This window comes from Lichenostomus cassidix, chromosome 2 (assembly GCF_008360975.1).
Source record: "Lichenostomus cassidix isolate B80296 chromosome 2, HeHo_3.0, whole genome shotgun sequence".
Lineage (NCBI taxonomy): Eukaryota > Metazoa > Chordata > Aves > Passeriformes > Meliphagidae > Lichenostomus > Lichenostomus cassidix.
The window spans coordinates 70499534-70514647 of record NC_139482.1 but is presented as its reverse complement, the minus strand read 5'-3'; the positions used below and the strand labels follow the sequence as shown (position 1 = coordinate 70514647).

At 47.8% G+C, this 15114-nt stretch overlaps 1 protein-coding gene across 4 annotated transcripts in view; it reads right to left on the bottom strand.

The window, feature by feature from the left end:
• RNF152 (ring finger protein 152) overlaps positions 1–11526 on the bottom strand; it is a 44341-nt gene extending 32815 nt beyond the window's left edge. Inside the window, exon 1 of one of the 4 annotated variants that reach the window (XM_085052083.1) lies at positions 11418–11526. The gene's annotated coding sequence lies outside the window, so the exon portion shown is untranslated. The other 3 variants (XM_085052086.1, XM_085052090.1, XM_085052084.1) reach the window with 3 other exon arrangements.
• Between the last annotated feature and the right edge of the window lie 3588 nt (positions 11527–15114).

Below are 15114 nucleotides of genomic sequence, written 5' to 3'. Positions count from 1 at the left end.
GCAAGCACGTACACGGCAAAATCTCAATGTTTGCGTGTGTGTAAACAGCGCACTTCTGGAAAGGCGGAGAGAGTATTTTCAGAGTAAACACTGCAAAGATTTTGTGTCCTTTAGGATGTCAGAAAGCTGCTGTGATCCACTGCTCATCTTCCCCACTTACCGCCTGCTCAGCTAAGGCACCTCTGGAACTCACAGGGATCACGACCGCATCTCACAAGCCTGTTTTACTGCCTGCAAGAATGGGAGGAACTTTTCCTCTTACAGCAGCACAGCTCCTTGGTGTGCTACCTTCCCTAATGTTAGCTTACAGCCATAAAAATACCAACCAGCTCCACAGCAGGAAATGAAGCCAGGGGAACCAATTTCTAAACCTCACCACTGGGATTGCAGCTACTGCCCCAGAAAGGGAAGTAGGGGAAGTGGGGGAGCTCCTCGCTGCCAACTGCATCCCAGAAGTCTTTATGAAGGTATAAGAGACAGAGGAAACACACATTGAGGCAGACCATCTGCACCCCAAATTATTCACTTTCAGAAACAGAGCAGCCCTCCAAGACCCCGAAGATACCTTCTCTTATGCAACGTCACCTACAGCTAATAGAAAAGAAGGCTTGTTTGATCAAGATGTCAGGACTTTGAGACTGGGACTTTATAATTTAAAGAGCCCACTCCTGAAAGGTGTCCCATTCTCAGCTTTTGACTTGGGAGAACACAGGAGGAGGTAAGCAACAAGACTGATGCTTTCTTCTCTTAACCACCTACACGAATACTTTTTCAAAACATGCAGAATTACGGCACGTTTGAATTAAATAGCCTGTGGGGAGAAGTTCTCAGTCACAGAGGAAAGAAAAGCTAGGAAAAATACTACAAAGAAAATTGGTTTATGTAAAGCCTGAAGAAAAACAAAACTCAGATAGAAAGGGTTTTGGTCCAATCCTGGATGAAGCACGTCCAGAAGAAAGCCTCATGCAGCACACAACTGCTACTTGCAGACTGAGCAGGATGGCTTCACCAGCTGAAAAAGAATCTCCCGCAGGTTAAAGGCCAGCAGATGTCAGTGCCAAAAGGCTGACATGCAGCATGCAGGAAACATGGACACATACTGCTGGTCACCACAAGCCAGATGGCTCCATCATCCTCACTCCTTTCCACGGGGATGAAGGGCACAAAGGGGAAATTACAAGTCCTGAACCTAGGTACCCTCACAGGATTGAGCACCTTGACACCACGCGTGCTTGCAGGAGCCTCTTTTTACTCTAGCTGCCATCAGGACAGTATTTCAGGTCTGATTTACTGGCCAGACACAGCATACTATCACACAGTACAAGTGAAGAAGACTGAGAGCAGCAGAGTGTGGAAAACAGACTGACCCAATCGTTCTCTTTCTTTTAAAACAATAGTGTGCAGGCCACATCAACATCCTCACAAAAATGCTCAATCTGTCCTGCACCTCAGAAGCTGGCTGCTGAAAACAATCCAGAATACAATTAAAACATGGATTCTGTTAACTTTCACTTCCCTCTGCAATTTTGTAATCGTCTCATCCATCAATTTTGAAAGAACATTAATAGTGGCATCAGCTGGCTCTCCACCTCCTCTGCTGAGCCAGCTTTTTCTAAGCCCTGTCCCTGCCTCTCAGCATCTGACCACAGATGCTGTGAGGAAGAGGAGAGGGAGGCAGACCAAGGGTGAAGAGAGGCCAGCAGGGCACGCCTAACATGGGGGCCACCCGACAGAGCATCCGCTTCTCTCCCAGGGGAGCTATGGCAACTTACAGTGCCTGAAGATCTACCTAAACACGCTTACTTCGAAAGAAAACCACACACACAAAATAAGAGAGAACAAGGCTGTGTCAGGGATTAAGTAAAGCCTATCCAAGCTCAGATCAAATCCTAGGCACATTGTCTCACCACCACCTTCCAGGCTGGAGATATCTAGGCCAGTGGTGTGCAATCTTTTTTGTTATTTACTTTTTCCCCCTCACAAAACTTTTCCCCTGCCTCTGAAAGATGTGTAGATGTCTCTATTGATACAAGCCATTTCTCCCAGTAACCCTCTCTAGGCTAGACAAAGTTCCCAGATCCCCAAGAACTTTCAGACAAGAGCTGACAACCAGTCACATGTTCCATTTAATTGTCTCTCCTTTTCAAATATATGAAGTTCAGTAATCAAATACTGGCTCTTGGACTTTATACACACAAGGAGAAAAACTGGATAGTGCCAGTTTTTAGCATCTGGCTTATTAATTATTTTGTAAAGCTGCACAATCATTTGAGTCATCTAAAACTTTTTAAGACACTCTGACATTATTTTATGAATCTAGTTTAACATGGCTTATAGTGATCATGGCCATGATTTATATCACAAACTCCCAAGAACACAAGTCTGACTTTTAAATTATTATCATCCCAACTGTTTCACTGCAGGTCAGCCTGGTCTGTTCCAAGACCAGATTTTGTTGGCAAGCATATTTTCTTTGCTGGTACATCTACTTTTCCTCATCTAGTTAGATGAAACAAAAAATCCTAAAGTACATCTAGAAAGCCAATTGTTATACTCATTTGAACACAATCAGAAATTGTCTACTTCATCCTCTCTTACTGCTGCATGAGGTTTGTATTACCCCTCCCACCCTGAATAAAGATGTAGGAAGAGACTCATTACTGTAAATTGGTCAGAAGACAGACGTGCAAACACCTAATGACTTGCTGGGACTACAGACATTACTTTTCTGGAAAGTGACCAAGTTCACCGACTTGCCTTTCAGCTGGACGCTCAGCCTCTAGAACCTGCACACTCTATCATGTTGCTACTAATTTCCAGAAAACAAAAAAAGCACAAGCAACCAGTGTTCCTCATTATGAACTGAGGCAATTTCAGTATAATATTCAGCCCCATAGAGGGTAGGTGAGATGAAGCAAGACTGCATATAACAAAACACTGAGGAACAGGGCGGAACACAGCATATTCTTTAGGTATAAACTATAAACAGAGTTGGCTTAAAGCAGCCATTTCCCCATTGCTTGATCACAAAGGATCCCACAGTAATGGCTCTGGTCTAAGAGTAAGGAAGATGAATCCTCTAAAATGCTTCATTCAAAGGTACTGACTGGGCTGGCCTTCACCTACAGTCTGAACAAGCAAAAGTTACAGATCTGCACGGGAATCAAGACTGACTGGCCCTACCAGGCCATCTGGGACCTCTGGGCAATGATAAGGGGCTCCGGAAATAAGTGCTACAGCAATGGTACCTGAAAACATGGATAGAAGCACATGGTATTTGTTATGGAAGCACAGAAACAGAGCGGAAGGAGGGAGGACTGGAGAGGGCAAGTTTAAGGGAATGACCAGGCTACCATATAGCAAAGAGCAGAACAGTCACAGACAAGTGAGAGAGGACTTGGGAAACACCAGAATTCTGCCTACCCCACGCTTAAATGGGATCTGAGGGTATCCAGGCTCTGGGCTGCAAAGCCCCCCAGTACAGCACCAGACAACCTGCTGAGCATGTCACCCCACTCTAGCCACTGATCACCATCCACAGCCCAGCTGTGCTTCCTCAGCAGGCCCTTATCTCATGGGTTAGAAATTAATGCTACATCCCAAGGGTCTGCGCTCTCTGGATGACTCAGGCTACTGCAGATTCACATGACAAGACCTAATTTTCATTTAACTCCTGATTTTGCCTTTGTACCTTTGTTCCCTTGTTATAAAATTACATTTAAACCTAGCTATTAAAATTACATTTAAACCTAAAGACTGCAAACTTGATCACTTCAAAATTAAGAGGTATCATAATGAAGACTCGCCATACAACCTTCACCCAGCCTCTGTATGTATCTGCACTGACTGCACTGAGTCTGTCTCCAGTTCAATGATCCCAAACCATTTGAGCTCTGGAAATCAACTGTTTTCGAAAAAAAGGCAGTAAGGTTGTGTGATAAAAGCAACAGCTGTTCCTCAAACCCGACCTCACTCAGTGGAGGTCAGAAAGATTAGTGAACAAGGCAACGCAGGAAAGAAGAGAGACAACACCTTGCTTGAGGAAATTGGACATAGCACCTGCAGGCAGGAATTACCTCCTTCCTGGCTCCACATTCAAACTCTTAAGATGATCAGCAAGTCTCTGAAACCACTCTTTTCCTCAGGTGACCCCTAATGGAGCAGTCCCCACCCCCAAGTCAAGGCATTTAGGGCTAATCTACAAGGTCACTTGCCCTTCTGTTTCCAGCAGATGAACTGCTATGTCATGCCAGGTACTCTGGGATGAGTGGAAAATAAAATCATACCCAAGTACGTCTTTGATGCAGCCAAAACTGAAGGTGTTTCAAGCACCTGGGGTTGATTTGCTCTTTGACTTCATTCCTCAGCCATGAAAACAAACACAGTATCTTTACCTGAGATGCTGCAAGGATAACTTCCCCATCTGAGAAAGCCCCCGAGGAAGGAATTAGCAACTGCTCAATTCAAGGTCTGGGCGGGGTATAAAACAAGTAGATGTGGAGACACACGCAGAAAGTAAATGTGGGGAAGAGAAAATGAATTATGCAGCAATTACCTATCCAGTGAAAAGGGGATTCTGTGAAAGGGAAAAAATGATGCAATTACAGAATTAAAGATTGTATCATAATGCAGATGCAAAGGGGAGTTCTGCAACATTAGTCCTGGAACTTCATTGCTTTTGTCCGCCTGATTTTGTAACCCCATTGTTCTCCTGATGTCATTATTTTGTAAGCAATTTAAATGCAACACAATTATGTGATCATATGTTTATATCTTTTCATCATTAATAATGTGTGGAACAACTGGCAGCCTCTGCTCCCAACATGATGGATGCCTCCAGCAGATGGCTGTGAACAACTCCCTTTCTTCCACCTTTATCTAAGGTAAAGAGCAGGGAAAAGAAAGGGAGGCTTCACACTTAAATTCCATGCACAAACATTTGGAGATTTTGGGGTAGTTTCAGAGGAGGAAACCAAGACCAATATCAATCAACTACTCTGAAAACAATTGTCACAAATCAGATTTTGAGAATAGAGGCGCTGAGCAGCTGATGTGCTTTCCCCAAGGTCAGAAGGAATGCTCCCAAGGCCTGGATCTCAGGAGACCCCCACTAACAGCCTTCTGCCCAAGCCACTGAATCCCTCCTACCTCCACATTAAAACTTGTTTAAGTGTAATTACTGCTGCTAACTGCAGATCAGGGAAGAAGCCCATCATCTCCAGCCTGTGTTTCTGTGTTTGTTGGTAGATGCAGTGAATGAGCAACTTCAGGGAGAGTGTCATATAAAATACAACTGCAAGCAAACATTACAGCTGTATGTGTTCATCGTGGATGGTAATTGTTATATTGGGTCTTTTAAATAAATTACCCTGCACACCTCCGACTTCAGGCAAATTGCCAACACGTTTTTCAGCGTCTGGGTCACCCTGCTTTGTGAGGGAAAGCAGCTGCAATAGCAACAACCTAACTTGTTTTATTTGCAGATGGTATTGGCTGGCAAGAGGCAGTCTGACAGCACGCTCCCCATGCATGCTTCATGCTTTTTGAAAAGTCTTATTTGCCTTTGTATGTCCCCATTTGTAAACACACCCCCAGCTTTTCTTTTAAGTAGTATTTTCACCTTGTCTGTAGGGTACTGGCAGCTACTACGACAAGCTTTACATGATCTTTTGTACCTAACAAAGCAAGCTTCACTTCTCTCTTTCCCCATCCTCAGAGAGGAGAGTTGCAAAACCTGGAGTTATCAAGTCCTTGAGGTGCAGTCAGTCAGAGCCTGCAGTGTCCCAGGCACTTGGGTCACACCAGCTCTTCTCAGAGCACATCTTTTGGAAAAGCTCCACCATGGAAAAGTCCACTGTGGTGATGGAAGCATTGCAATTCTTCCCTCTTGGCATGCAACCTGCTCAGTTCAGTTTAAAAGCTAACAGAGAAAGCACTGCACCATCACTAAATGTATACAAGCAGCACAATACAGATACCAAGAACAGGCAGAGATGGCATGTTTTACCCCACATCTGCCTGCTTCAGGATTGCTGATACAGAAGCTTGGGTGGGTGGCACCTTCAGAGGGACCTGCACAGGATGTCTTGTCCAAGCCCAAGAGTCCATTCTTACCTGCAACAGTCATCTATCATGCCAAGCTACCAGTGGTCAGAGACAGTGTGCATGTGGAAAGGAAGGGAAGCAAGAAATGTTCTGCTTCACTAAGTGACATACCCCAATAGTGTAGAGAGCTACACCTGGATGCCAGAGATGCCCAGGCAGAGTTTTTGTGTGGGGAATAGCATCCTCTTTGCCCAGTTGGCATGACTTGGTGCTCCACATCCTCCATAAACTACAATGTGGAGCCAGCTATACAGTTCCTCCCTTCACCTCACCTTGACAGATGCATCTGGTTTTACCTAGATCTATATGGGTGTTCGAGATTTACCTTGGCCCTCTAAGGTGTCACACAGTATTTTGACATCAGAGCCTGACACTGGTGATCTCTGAAGGGCCATGCTCTATGTCCCAGTACAACAGGTATGCATTGTCTGACAACCTGCAGCAACAAAGGGTATCAAAACGTGCACTGGGTGAAGAATTGCATGTGCATCCCATAAATGCTAGACACCTCTGACACTCCAATTTCTACTGTCAATGCTTGTCTTTTCCTTCAGTCCAAGTCTGGAAGAAATGTGCTCACCACACCCAGCACAGCTATAGTGTCTAGCACAGACACAGCCTGGGTGATGGTAAGTCTGCTTTTCCTAGTACAACCTTGTCCAGATTTCTGAGGCAGACCCCTCAAGACACCCATACCAGACCAGCTGCATCTATACTGTGATGCTTAGCAACACAGAAGCATGTCCCTGACATCTCACAGCACTGCATCAGCCCAAGTGCACACCTACCTAAAGTAACTCTGGGGAGATGGCTGTGTGGGAATCCGAGACTGTTTTCACTCACAGAAGGTACTTTGGGAGAAACATATGGCACTGAATGAATGTTATCAGTGTCAAATTAGCACTGAATTCTACCAGATGGTGACAGTGAACACCCAGGTTATCACACTGCCATTGCACACGTGCACATTTGTCCCTGCACACACACCTCTGCCTAAATCCTGCCCAGGATGCACATTCCCATGTGCTCCAACACACCTCCATTCAGCCCAAGGTGTCCTAGAGGTCAAAGAAAGCAGGCTTGTCCAAGCTATGGCTGTCAGCTTGCAAGTGTTCCTACATCTCAGGGTGCTTTAGCTTGGCAAAACCAAAGAGTAGCCATGTTTCAAGGAAGAATAACAAACAGGACTCATCTGTGGGACATCTGTGCCCTCTGCCCTCTTGCCCCTCCATTGCAGCCACTGCAAATTCCTTCCATGCTGCCTCACACCCACCCCTGCCCTGGATGCCACACACACCCCCCAAACTGGCCAGGGCTACAGAGGTGCTGTGAGTTTGACCACCACACATGCAATGCCTGGCTGGGCAGCTGCTACCAGGCAGAACAGAGAGTAGCTCTAAGCAGTCTAGTTTTCATCAGAGAGAGCACTGCTTCAAAGATTTCCCAGCCACCCACTACTCTTAACAAACACAAGTGGGAAATTAGTGATCTTCCAGACTGCCAACCATTGGTGCAATCTGGTTGAAACTGGCCAAACAAGAGACAAACAGCAGTCATTTCCTGGGGAAACTAAGTTAAAATGAAATAAAATAAAACCAGATGAAAACTATGATGTTTGATTAGTGCCTTTTCCATGTTCTGATACATCCCAGAAAACAACGCCTTGCTCAATCCAGCCTGTGAGCTGCATAGCCCACAGTGCAGTTCTACTCTGTGACTACCCAGATGTTACACATCTGAAGCAGAAAGGGGCAAATTTCAAACTTAATTGCATCTGGGGGTTACTCTGAAGGGGTAATTTCTGCAGCAGAAAAACAGGGCAAGGAGATTTGTATCTGAAAGGGGTGAAATCCTTTGTAAGGGCTGAAGGACTATTACTCAGATCTCAGTGTGAAAGCAGCAGAGGCTCATCTCTTCTTCACAGCCCTGGAAATGAACTCATCCTAGAGACTTCAGCATCTTTCTCCTTGCCATCCCCAGCATCCCTTAGCCCATGCTGTTGGTGCTTGGCCACCATCAGTACCTTTGATGCAGGGGGCAGCTCTGCTGCAATCAGACCAGCAAATGCTGAGCCCTGGCCAGTCCAGGACACAGGGAGAGGCTGCACTGATGAGGGCTGGAAAGGTTTCCTCTAACCCTGCTCGATGTGACAGATCATGCCACAGAGCTACATCAGTTCTAAGGACTCCTATGCTCCCTTCACAGGGCACAGCACAGCAGGAAGGAACAGCAGCGACAAAGCAAGAAGGCAACTCCGGACAGACTCAAAAACAGCTGTGGAATTTCTCTGAAGAGCTGCTTTCTGTAAAGGGGAGGAAAGCCCAGCCTCCTATTTCACTTCCAGCCCACCCAGCCACCGGATGGAGGCAAAGCATAAGAACAGGAGAAAATTTAAGGCATGCCAAAATCCCAGGCTCTGGAAATTAGTTTCCCACATGCTCCACAAAAAGAGCACTCACGCCCAAAATCTACTGCTTTCAACTCAGATTGCACACCATTTACTCAGCTGAATAACCATGCTCAAGTCAGTGACATTACTTGCCTGAATATCTTCTATTTGATGTACGGAAGAGGGCTGCAGAACTGGATGACAAATAAACACATATATATATACACAAGGCAATGTAAGAACACTGTTCTCAGAAAGGCTGGAACCCTAGGCCAGGTCCCAAAGTCAACAGCCATGTGGTCAGAGCCACAAATCACCAGGTCTTTGGTAGAGTCATGTGAACTGACCAGGGCATCATCTAGATCCACTCATACCTCTAGACCTGTATCTTCCAGGCACCATCAACTGACTGGGGTCACAATCTGAAAAATATTTCACTGACTTAGAAAACTAAATTCTGCTTGAAAGGATGGCTTGAGCATTTAGGAGTACAAGCTTCATTAGCTTCCAGCAAGACTTCAAGTCCCAAGCACAAACTAATGCTTCATAAAACTCCAGCAGAGAAGAGAAGCACCACTGCTCCTACTCTGCCAATACTGGTCCCAAGTATGGTCAACTGTTCTGGCTGGAACCCGAACATGATATGGTATCTGTTCTCAGCCCCATGCAAAGAAAAATTACGTGCAGTTCACACCCTGGAAAGCTTATGAGAGGCAGCCCTGAGCTTAAAACCTCCACATGCAAGCTTGCTTCCGAGTATCCCTCTTTAATTTCACTGGAGCAACTCACATGACTTAAGTTAAAACTGTGCTGAAGCCTCCACCAGACTGCGGCTGATGGAGTTTCTGATCTAGTTCATTAAGGGGTCAAGGTGAGAACCCTGAACTGGAGCCAGGAACAGGTATGACAAAAACATATCCAGGGATTTTGGCAAAGCTGGAGGACCAAGTGAGTCCCTGGGGGAAGGCTGACCAGCACCCAGAAGCATCTGCCCACCCATTCGCTGGGCACTCTGCTAAGCTGCAGCAGATCTTTGGATGAGAAGCTCATTCTGAGTTCTTGCATTTGCATGTATAATTCAAACACACTATATTAAGGCCAAAATATTGTCTTCCTGGCATTTTGAATCTGGATATTTCACAGCACTCTCCAGTACTCCCAAGAAGACTTCACAACATGTATATAAAACTTCTATCAGGAGTGGTCCAACCAACTTTCTTCCCCCCAGACAAGCAGCAAAAAATATACCATTTTCTTCTGTCTTAACATACCTGGCCAGCAGTCCAAACCCTCTGACAGACCTCACAGCTTTGAGCCAGAGGCTTGGGCTTTTTAACTGTACTGCCAGCTTATGCATAGCGGGAATTTTCCACAGAGCCCTGTCCTGACAGTCACGGGCACACCAGTGCCACCAGTGCCACGGCCAGCAACAGCACTAGGCTGTCCCAGCTTTGCATTCCTCAGCCAGGACCACTTTTACATTTCACCTTACATGCACCTAGTAAGAAGCTGAAATCCAGTTGCACACATAGCCAAGAACAGAGCTTTCAGCAGATGGTTTTTTTCTTAAATTCCTATTGTTGTCATCCTATAGGCTATACATTAGTGTAGACTCGCTGGGCATTACAAAAAGGTCTGTGGTACAGAAGGGCTGAGAACAGGACCTTCACATTCATCCTAAGCTGAAAGGCTACAAATAATTTCCAACAGCCTAAATCAGACAAAAAATCTAAGTAAATCTGTATCAAAAGCTCTCTAAAAGGTACTAGTTGAAAACAAAAATAAAAAGCAAACAAAAACAAATCATGGGCCATATCGAGAAGGAAGAGGAAGAGTTTAAGTGAGCAAACAAGCACAGAGGAATTACTATGTTTACAGTTCAATTAATGGGACGTTATCAAAAGCTTGTTTGCTTTTTTTTTTTTTTTTAATCAGACACCTATTACACAAACACACACTCTTAATGCCTCCCCGGCTGGCACCCTGGTGCACACATCCTAAGCGTATCGACATCTCAGGAGAGGCAGAGCTGCTCCCGGAGAAGTCTCTCCACCGGACGGCGCGTGGGAACAAAGCGCTGGGGTGACGGATGTCGGCAGGGTCCGTAAATCACATTTTTGGCAGCTCGACCTCAGCTGGCAGACAAGACAGCATTAACGCCGTAAGGAACTCTGAGCACTGCCGCTCTCTAGAGCGGGGATCCTACCTGGGCAGGGGGCTTCACGCCTCTCCTCCTGGCTAGTTATAAAATAATTAAAGCCCTTTACTAAAAGCCCGGCGAGATATCTGGCACTTAATGACAGCACCCGAGTTACCGCATATCTTCTCCGCTAACTGCCGGCATAAGAATGGGAAATAAAAAAAAAAAAATTAATTAAAAAAAAAAAAACCCAAACGAACGCAAAACCACCACCGAACCTCCCGCTGGAACAAAGGAGCCCACCAAAGCCCGTCTCTAAGTTGTGTGGATTTACTTGCTCGCAAAGCACACGGAGAACCCTCCTCCGCTCGGAGCAGCGCTGGCGCGATGCAGGCGCGACCCCGCCGGGCTCCGAAGTAACCTCGGCGCCCGCCGCTCTCCCGGGACGCGGCGGCGGCCGCGGGCTCTGCTCAGCCGCTCACCTGCACCGCGCATCGCGCCGCGCCACCGCCCGGGGCTCTCCGCTCTGCCGCGGCCACCCGAGCGCGGCGGGGCCGGCCGGGGCAAGCGCTTACGAAACGCGACTCTGCCCCTCGCCCGGGCGGGAGGGAAGCGCGGAGGCGTGGCGGGGGGCATCCGCGTCCGCGGCGGCCCCGCTCCCCGCCGGGAAGAGGAGGAGGGAGAGGCGCCCCCGCCGCTGGATCCACCGCGCGAGCATCGCCCGCCGCCCCGGGGGGAGGCCGGGAGGGGAGCCCCGCCGGCGGGCGGCGGGCGCACACTGACCTTGCCGCCATCCGCCGCCGCCGTGCCTGCCCGCGGGATGGCAGCCCCGCGCCCGCCGCCGCAGCCGGCGCCTTCGCCCCGGCAGCCGGCGCCGCCCCCCGTCCCCCCCGCCCCGCCGGGGTGCGGGGCCGAGCGAGGCGTGGCCGAGGCGCCGGGGAGCGCCGGAGCCGCCCCGGACCCCGGTGCGCCCCACCCCGCCCCGGCCCGGGCCGGCTGCCGCTCCGTCGCGGCTGCCGCGAGCGAGGCTGCCCGGGGGGCCGGAGCGGGGCGGCCTGGCTTCACACGGCGGCGGCGGACACGCCGTGCCCTGCGCGGTGCCACCCGGGCCCGCCGGCGGGGACAGGGACGATGTAGCGGCCGGGTCTTCTCAGTGGCGAGAAGGGGCTCCGCGGTTTTAGCTGCAGCTGGTGGTGCCACCTGCCCAAGGTGAGGGACAGGCGCACCTGAGCGCATTGCCGGCGGAGCGGAGCAGAGCAGAGCGGCGCCTGCCCCACGCACCCCGCGCAGCTGCTCCGCGGAAAATAGGGGCTGCGGGACACCCGCGCCAGGCTGGTTCTCCGGCTCGAGTGCCTTGAGGAACAGCAGTCTCAGCTGGAGGCTTAGAGATCTATTAGTAGTGCACATTAAGGTAATATGCACATGTGGCGTGTTGTCTCACCACAGCAGACCCAGGGCTGGGAGAGGGAATAAGGCCTCCTTTTTATCTGTTGCACCAAGGCCTATGCCTGCGACAGAGCACAGGACCACAGACTCGTTTCTGCTCTGCCTGCAGAGAAAACAATCCTATTTCCATCAGCAGTAAAAGAAAAAAATGCGTATGTACCTCCTAGCGTCTCACACGGGATCAGTAATGGCAAGCGGCAGGAGCGACAAATGGCAGGAGCAGGCAGGAGTCTTTCACTCCTCATTGCCTCATCTCTTTGCAGATCCAGTGGGTTTTGGGGGCAAACAGCTGTAAGTGGTGTAAATATGGACATCTAGGTTTTCCAGGTGCCAGGTTTGGTTAGAACACCCTTCTCCCCGTGTCCTGCAGCTCCACACTGAAAGTGTTGCCTATGAAGGAGTAAGTCCTCTATAATCACCTAAATAAATAATTTTCACAAAATAAAATTCCTTTCCCCCCTCTTCACTGTACTGGGGCTATTTGCAGTGCAAGGTCTCCAGCAAGCCAGGCTTACCACTAGGGAGAGTCTATAATGCATTCACTAGTACAACTCCAGGTTCTGCCATAAATATTTAAAACTCAATTACCATTCTCACAACGAATGTTTGAAACAGATTTTTGCATCCCACAGTGTTTCTTGATTCAAAACTTCCTAATGAAATAATTGAGGTAACCGAGGAGAAGTCAAATAGGTCAAATTTCAGCCATCAATTTGAGTCTGGTTCCCCCTTCATGTCTGTCTCTGAAGTATTAGTCACTAACATCTCTGACCTCTCACGATGTATTTTACCCCACAGGCATCATTTTAGCACATGCAGCTGACTTTTGCGTCTCTGTTGATCAGCTGGAAGGACTGTGTGAAATGTTTTGCCGCTCTACCCTTCCCCCTCCAGTGCCTAGCTGAGTAATCTGAAGAGCAAACATCCGAATTGCTTCTTCTGAGGTGTCCCTTAAAGGGGCAGGGGCCTCTTGCCATCCCACCCTCTGCTCCTGGCGATGGACCATGGCCCATGCCACCTGCTCTATCCCACACCTGCCCATCCTGGCCACTCAAGGTTCTACGGATTTTGTTCAGAAAAAGCCTTTGAGATGCAGGTGAGGGGGGCTGTATAATTGTTTTTACAATTTAAGAATATCCTTGTGCCAAATTCACATCAGGCATTTATCTAACATCTGTATTTTTGAGGAGACACACCAGGTTTGGGAGACACAATTCCTTACATGCCTATGTGCACCAAGTCCCTACCCTTCCCTAGGTAGGGACCACCTTTCAGGTGTTTTCCCCTTTCATCCTCAGAAAACAAGTGGCAGCTGGTGCCTACAAGAAGTCCTATGGTACCAGATCTCCATGGACTCAGGGGAGGAAAATTAATTACAAAATGGAACCAAATGTTCTTCCAACTCTGCACTGGTCAGCGCTGCTGCAAATTACGTCCACCAGTAAGGCAGGGGGGCTACACAGATGTAGAAAAATATTACCTGCTCGCTGAGATGGATCCAGTAAGGCAGCGTTGAAGAGCATTTACACAATGACTCTTAATAACCTTAATGTTGTTGTTGTTGCTGCTGTGATTGTATCATTACATCAGAGTTTAGCCAGCTCAGCTGAGACCAGGACACCCCATACACCCCCCTCCGGGTTAAGCAGACAGCAAAGAATCGAGTGTTTCAGATCCCACATGCAAATACAAAGTCCTGTTCTGGAGGGGCTACCGCAGATTTTAGCATCTGACTCCCTCTGCTGAACGGATTACGTGCTCAGTTCCTGGCAGAAGTGCTACCAGAGGGATGCAGCAGAGGAGGGGAGCTGGAAAAGGTAATTACTCCCAGGAGGATCTGTGGATTGCTGCCATCATCCCCCAGGCTGCACCTGTTATGAGAAGAGTCTGTAAGTCTCTGGGGAAGAAATCTTGAAAAGTTCCCAGCAATAGGCTTGGGAAAAGAAAAAGAAAGATAAATAGATTTCAGCTTCAAATTGCTTCACATGGTTTATTTCGATTAAACTTTTCACTAGGAGATGGATTTGTAAAAGGCAGCAAGTTCTTTGGTACTGCCCTTTTCAGTTCCTACCTGAATGAAAAGGATTAAAAGGGTTCATCCAGTGCTAGAGGCATGGAAAGACAAAGGAAAGGAAAGCCCTGTGCTTTGCCCTGCAAAGGCAGCCGTGCTCTTCTGCCCTTTGCTATTCTCTCACCAGTCTGGTTGGAAAAGGGGACCTTTTTTTTCCCATTTGGATTTTTCTAACAATTTTTATAAGTGCATCATATGTAACAGTCAATGAGAGCAAATTGCTATCAGACACACTCACTCAAGCACACCTAGTACTGGGGAGGTGGGAACCCCCATCATTCACGGGAATAATAGCAGCAATCCCTACAAGTGCTGGGGTAGGACTGGGATACCATGAGAAAGACAACTCACTCGTGGTTTCTCCATTATGATCACCTGAGGAACCTCTAATACACAATATGTATGTAAGACCTCAGTGTCAAACTTTCAGTTCCAGGAACAAGTCACCAAATAATCATAAACCCGAATGGTTTTATGGGAGCTTCTGAGCATTTTAAAAATAATCAGCACATGGGGGATCCATTCCTTTTCATTTCTGAGTCAACACTGGAGGCTTAAATCATATTTCCAATGTTTATTATGTTATTAAGAAGCCTAGGAACTCTTTTCAGCCTAGTTTCCTAGAGAAACAAAGTTTATATCATCTCACTGTCTGTGTATCTTTCTGTCTTTTTATTTTCCTTCAGCTGCTTTTGAAACAATTGGCCAAGCTGTCAGAGGAGGAGAAATCTGAGACAGTAATGTCCCTAACTTGTTGCTGCTGTTGTTTATTAAATCACTAGTGGGCAAAGAAATCTTCTCAGAGGGAATGGGGGAAAGAGGCTTCTTTGAACCCTCCCAAAGCAAGAGGCAGGGAGAGTTCAGCACTTTTCCATTCAGTCCAGCAGCCAGGGAGCACACATGCATGAGACATCAGTACCTAACCAAACTTCATAACATTTCCTGCTCACATAACATATTTCA